The sequence below is a fragment of the Haemaphysalis longicornis genome, unplaced genomic scaffold (genome assembly GCF_048455015.1).
Source record: "Haemaphysalis longicornis isolate Haplotype H1 unplaced genomic scaffold, Haemaphysalis longicornis Haplotype H1 scaffold_7, whole genome shotgun sequence".
NCBI lineage: Eukaryota > Metazoa > Arthropoda > Arachnida > Ixodida > Ixodidae > Haemaphysalis > Haemaphysalis longicornis.
In genome coordinates this window covers 110,685,359-110,692,256 of record NW_027526422.1, presented here as the reverse complement: position 1 = coordinate 110,692,256, position 6,898 = coordinate 110,685,359, and the positions used below count along the sequence as shown (strand labels likewise).

General features: G+C 45.7%; 1 long non-coding RNA gene across 1 annotated transcript; it reads right to left on the bottom strand.

Moving 5' to 3' along the window:
- Nucleotides 1–4,841: 4,841 nt before the first annotated feature.
- Nucleotides 4,842–6,549, bottom strand: LOC144144852 (uncharacterized). The gene is made up of 3 exons (XR_013317358.1): nucleotides 6,474–6,549; nucleotides 5,503–5,578; nucleotides 4,842–5,073 (listed from the first exon to the last, which is right to left on the bottom strand). It is a non-coding gene; the product is annotated as an uncharacterized LOC144144852 (long non-coding RNA).
- Between the last annotated feature and the right edge of the window lie 349 nt (nucleotides 6,550–6,898).

The window sequence follows — 6,898 nt, the reverse complement described above, 5'->3', positions numbered from 1 at the left end:
TAAACGGAGAAAATTCGGAGGAAGAGATACTACATCAGGAGTAAAAAGAGTATGTGTTTATTGGAGGAGGAGGAAACAACTTTATTGAGACCTGCAGATGAGACGTGGCCTAAACGTCGCGTCGGTCTGCGACACGTCGCCTGCTACCTCTTCATGCTGAACCTCCGAAGGAGGTAGCACGTTCGGGTCGCTGGCGTTCGAGGGCAGCCAACACCTGCTGGACGGCCAGAAATTGGATGTTGTAGTCCTTGCTTCTCGCCGCGTCCATAAATTGCGGCGGGATCACTGTGGCTGCGTTGGCCTTGCTTGGATTCACTTCGCAGTTCCATAGGATATGAGCCGCAGTGGCTCTCTCCTTCTTACACAATACACAGTTATCACTTACATACACTTCAGGGCACATGTGCTTGGCTAACACCGGGGTTAATAGCGAGTTCGTTTGTAGCTGTCTAAATGTCACTGATTCTTCTCTTGTCAATTTTGGGTGAGGTGGCGGGAGAGTCCGGCGATTAATGCGGTACCACTCGAGGATGTCCCCGTATGTGATGAGTGGCTCCGTCTCCACAGGCTGGGTCGACTTAGGGGAGGAGGCCGGACTATCAAGCGCGCCGCGGCCGGTGAGCGCGAGCGCTGCCCGGTCGGCCTCCTCGTTCCTGTTGTCATGCCCTTCGCGGAGACCCAGGGGGCCCACATGCGCTGGGTTGAAAACCACGAGCTACACAAAGCACACAGTAAGCAAACATACAGTGATAAACAAATGACGGGACCACAAAGATATTAATCAGAACACCGAAAATTGCAGGTAATTGCACGCTATCGGTATAGCAAAAATACACATGTTCCAAATTTGTTACCGCCATGAGCCACTCGTAGATTGGACTAGCATTAAAAGACATCGCGTTACATGAGGGTTCTGGCGCATATTTTCGTGGGGGCATTCATTTGTTCAAGACTGTATAAATGTCTAGCTTGCACGACATGTAAACTTGAAAATGATACCACTCACCGGAGTGTTCCTTTTCTTCTGCAAAGACGTATATTTGGAAGTCAGCGCTCGTGGGCCTGCTCTTCCTTGCGATTGAATAGTAGCAGTGGATCCAGCGCGTTTGATTGCAGCTTTTGAGGCTGCACTCGAAGCAGCTGGAATGATTTTTGGGGCGTAAGCATTTTTACTGCGAAGCAGTATATGTCTAACCCACCCAGTTTTCATTCTGTTAAGCCGATTTACTAGGCGGAGGTGCAGTGCTCCTCCTCGCCACCACCGACACCGTTTTCACAACTGTTATTCTCCTCTCCACCACCGATGACTGTTTCACAAGTTGTGCAATCGCCTGATTACGGTGGTCGCGCCCTTATCAGGTGGTACTGAAGCAACTTGGCCGCTTTTGAACACCGAAGTCCACCCACAATTCTTCAGCTTGAATACCTTTCCGCGTGATGTTTTCGACCGCGTGTTTCACTCCTAATCAGGCGTACGTCACCGGTTGCCGATTTATGCCTGCACTGGTTTGGGGTGGAAGCTGGGGGGGGGGGGGGAGGGGGCGCATGCAGAACTAGTCTTCATGCCACTACCGGTGACATATTCGTTGTAGCTGCTGGAAATTTGGATTGATTTGGATGGATTTGAATTTTATTGCGCAGCAGCCAAATTTTGCTGTAATGCGCCAGGCACAAGGTACTATAATAAATTTGAGTACACTACCGTAAAAGGCTCGTGTAAATACGATGTAAAGTGGTAAAATCAAGGTTTCTGTAAAAGCTTGATTGCACTTAAAAATTTAAACATACAAGCCTCGCGGCTTAAAGCAACATTACTTCCAATGAGATAATTAGAAGGATCAGAATGGGGTGGGGTGCATAAGGCAGACATTCTCAGATAATGAATAGCAGCCCACCATTGTCGCTGAAGAAGAAAGTGTATGACAGCTGCATCTTACCGGTACTCACCTACGGGGCAGAAACTTGGAGGCTCACTAAGAGGGTTCAACTTAAATTGAGAACGACTCAGCGGGCAATGGAGCGGAAAATGATAGGTGTAACATTAAGGGACAGGAAGAGAGCGGAGTGGGTCAGGGAGCAAACTGGTGTTAAAGACATATTAGTAGAAATTAAGAAGAAGAAATGGACGTGGGCAGGGCATGTAATGCGAAGGCAAGATAACCGCTGGTCATTAAGGGTAACATAGTGGATCCCTAGAGAAGGCAAGCGTTGCAGGGGGCGGCAGAAAGTTAGATGGGCAGATGAGATAAAGAAGTTTGCGGGGATAAATTGGTCACAGTTGGCACAGGACCGATGCAATTCGAGAATAATGGGAGAGGCCTTTGCCCTGCAGTGGGCGTAGATAGGCTGGTGATGATGATGATGATGATGATGACTTCCAATAGACAAACAGTTTAGGTATGTGTTGGTGTGTTGCACAGATAGTTAGACGCCTACGACGCGGAACGGAAACGCAGAGCCGCAGGTTTGTCCACTAGAATAAAGCTCCAGTCCTCCCAGGTTTTAACTCCCTATGGACAGGCGCGTCTGGTTCGCCTGAAGGAAGAGCAGCAGCAGTCGAAGGAGCGTCTGCCGGAGCAAAAGCGCGAATGGGGGCGAAAACAACAGAAAGTCGCGGCCGACGCCGTTTCCACCGCAAGTTCTCCGCTCGAAGTATGGCTGCGAATCTCTCCCGGATTAACAGTAACGTCGACGTGGGCCAATATTTCTTGTTAAGCTAGAGGGGCCTTCAGAGCGACAATGCTGGCTGTGCCGTTTAGTCCTAAGCACGCGCACATAACTGGTTGCCGGTTTATCAGGCACCACTTTGGAGTGGAGGAAAGGGAAGGGGAACGGCACCCGCTAGTTTAATGCCCTCACTGATGACATGTCCTTTGTGCTGGCGGGAGGTTTAAACGTGTAGAACCACCGCAATAATACGAACTTTCCGGTGGTGTCCTACGTGGTCGACCGCATCGGGTTGGTTTGTTACGCAGGCCCTAAGATGCCAACGACGCGGTAGGGAAACATACAGCTCCATGTTTGTCCACGAGAATGCATCTAGAGTCATTCAAACCTTTTTTTGTCTAAGTGCTGATGGCTCAATCGCACATTACAAACAAACGTGTTTTGTTTAGCGCATTTCGTTTACAGCGTCCTCCTTCGCAGGTCATCCTTCTTCACATAGTGGATGGGAACTAATCATTTTGAGCTATTGAGATTTATTGGCATCGGTGACCGCTGGGAACACCTAAGGCTCCCATGCTCGGCGTGGTGACGTTCGGGATTATAAGCTTAACCGCTTGCATTTATTTTTTCTAGCATTTGAGGTACAGCATTCTCTTCTCTTCAACTTCAAACTAGCCGGGCTGTTTCAGCATTGCCTCAGTGGCATTGTCGCGGAATGAATTGGGTTTAGGGGCGAAGCACCCTAGGGGCTCGGGCTGTCGCGGCCTCCTGACGTTTTTTCATATTGTGAACATAAATTATGCATCGCACGCTGGTAAAAGCAAGTGTGTAATACATAAAACAGGTTCGGAATATAAAAACACGGTGTAAGCTAATTTACTGGAAAGAAATATTCAGGGTTTATTTGCATTATTCACATAAATGTTTTAAATTCCGTCTCAAATCTGTTTTCGAAGGGCATGTTTCTTCTGTAAAGCATACTTCTTGCATGCTGCGGCGTGTGCACGAAGACAACTTACGTCCAGTCTGTCTCTCATTTAATTGCTTAAATTCGGTTCACCGCAGGACAGGGCGCCACCGCCTAGAAAGTGCGTGATTGCTCCTCCTACCAGCGCTTCGCCGGCGCTCAATCAGGGCGCGCCGTGTGGCAAGAAAGAAAGTTACAATCTTTTAATACACTTATACACTTTAAGCGTCGCCACTGCCCAGGTTTCACGTTAGTGGAGATTTTCCGGTTTTCTATGGGACTATCGAGGCGCACCAAATTGTCTGAATTAGCGGTTCCTTGCCTGTGTTAATTGTGTTATGTTGCACTGCTACGTTATTTGTATTACGCTAGATAATGAGAAATGCTGCATCCATAAATTTTAGCTCCCTACAGTGGCCATGCTGTGAGTTTGCCCTTTCCTGCACAGAACTTTCCCATCTACGATATCACAAGTCCGTCTGAACGGCTGCCATAAAATGTTTCAAGGCTGCCATAAAATAATTTTTTATTCCTTTCGAGGTTTAACTGCATGGTCAGTGCAATGATAATAAAGAATGGGGCTGTCTATTTTTTTCCCTCTATCTTCCCGCGATGCCATTTCGCGGGCTTCTGTGCCCGTGAACAGGATATCCGTCTCGCGGACACGTTTAATTACGCAAGAGGCACTAAGGCACCCCCCATTGCTGCCGCTCAGCCGACAATTACTTCACCTGATATAGAATCTGCTGACTAAAGAGCATGGGAACAGAGGGTTCGCTCTGAAAGTATTGCCGGTGTAGGCAAAAACCGAATACTCATTAGGTGGAGAATTTTGTGTGGAAATTTCCTAGCCCAAGCGTTAAATTTTTGTAGGGTGAGCGCGGGTCAAATTCGTCTTTTATTCGCTGTTTTTATTTTGTTAAACAGTGCTCGGAGCCTGCTCAGCACTGATAACTTTTTATTTCTTCACGGCTTCTTGTAGCCTCTCATGTAGTACCCATGTTAATTCTCCTGCGTATCAAGCATACGTATGAAAGAGACAAAATTTTTTCGGGGCTTTGAGCCACAGAACTACAAAATTTTGCTTTGTTTTTTGCACAAATAGCCACCCGGTTTTGCGGTGTATTTGATGGGATTTGACTAGCAGTGCTGGATAAAAACCTCCGCTCCTTAAGGGCGCGTAAAACAAAGTAGACTTTACAGCTGCGACAGTAAGCAGGGCTTTTTATTTTTGCAGCAGTGATTTCAAGTGGACATTCCAGAATACGCCCCTGAATGCTGACTACTTGTTTCCTCCTGCTGGAGAGACTAGCCGCACAGTGACTTCAAGCAGGCGTCGCTGATGCGGGCTTCTTCCGCGGGGGGAGGCTTCTTCGGCGATCGTGCGATTAGCAAATCGCTTCCATATTCAAGAGCAGGAGCTCCTTCGACCGTCAGGCCTAAAAAATCAAAGAACAAGTGAAACAGTTTCAGAGAATTGGGCCTAGCTAAAGTCTATACAGACATGGTAACCTTCAAATTCACTGAAGCAGCAAAACAACAGTTGTTGGTAATATACAGCAATGTAAGTTGGAAAAATAAATGCAATAAATCATTAGCACGTTTCGCCCTGTTCATAGAAACGCTCATGTCCTTACAAGGTGTCCGGGGTTTTCTGAAGTCAGAAATTTGCACGGTGAAATACTGGGCAAGCATGCATTCTCTCTTGAACCAACTCGCCCAAGCCTTCACCATTGCAAGCACTTAAGGTCCAAGATGCCGCCGATGCTAGTATATTATTATCGGTTCAAATGAAACGTTTATCTCCGTACTGACTCTGTTCGTCGCGAGGTTGCAGGCGTACGTTAATTTTTCATAAAATTGCTTACCTGACACCATCAGAAGGCCGCAAAGGGCCAATCCCAAGAAAACCAACTTGCCATTCATGATTAAATCGTGTCCACTCTGCGAAACATAAAAATGTGATTTCCGCGCGTCGCCCCGTAGGCTTACGAGGAAAAGGCACAGTTATGTTGAAATTATTGTTACGCAACCAATAAGCCCTTTATTAGGACACTGTAGAACGCGAAAAAGGTTCAACCATTGGCTTGTTGTAAGTGTAAAGCGTACGACACCATTTTTCTTCGCGAATGAAATAAATATTAATATTTATTTTATGCAAACGTGATAATTTTCTGACTTACGTAAGTGGGATTGTCAGTGTACAAAACAGCTTACTTAACTAAATATATTTGGTTACAGAAAGGACAACCAACATGAGGAAGAGACACAACTAGCTATCGTGAAACAAATACTTTTACTTGCGCCACAGCGAGAAATATTTGAAAAAACCGTGTGCCTGTGGAGCTTTCATCGCAAATGAAAAACAAGAACAAACCAGTCGCACCTTCTGAATTTGTGAACGTTGAATGGGCTGACATGGTTTCTTTTCTCTTGTCATTTCTTTTGCTTGCTTGCCACAATGAACTATTTTTTGCTGAGGCACAAAAACTACTTCCAAAAAGTATTAGTTGTCCCTATTTTTGTGTTCTTGGTCTTCGTCTGGCTTCTTTCGCGCAAGCATCTTTTTTTATTCCTAATTACATTTCAGCTTTTCGCAAAACGCACTGCCATCAGACGGTGTTAGGTGAACGCATTTGAGTCAATATCCTGCAATATTTTATTATAACAAGGTAAATGCAGTGAAAAGAAAACACCCTTTAACAGTGCATTTCCGTGATTAGTTGTTTCAAAAATAAGGGATAATGTACAAACGGTACGCGGTAAAAAATGTTTTAACGAAAGGAACCAACGAATTGGAAAATATGCGCTTTCTTATATTGTACACTTATTAACTCACAGTTTGGTTGCCTGAAGCGGGCTTCCAGTAGATTCTGTTAAGCGAGGGCAATTTCGGTTCCCTTTTATTCACCTTTTTTTTATTACGTGTCATGGCCAACGTTATTGACGCAAAGGCTCCAAATCTATGGCTATAATCGGGTCAACTTGGACAATAGGTCATTAAAAGCGGTAGTATCAAAAGCATGCGTTGAAAAAGACAAGTGAGTATTTCTCAAACGCCTAGACAGCTGACCCGGACGTCATTACCAATCGAGGCCACCTATAGAAGATTACCTTGACCGCCCCTCTATGTAGGTATGTTCGGAGAGATAAAAGAACAAACTTGTGTATGCGTTTTTGCTGGGTAATCTACAAATGAGGGCTGAAAGGCTCTGAAAAAAGATATACAGAAATGTTTCTGCCAATTAAAATTACTCGCTAGAA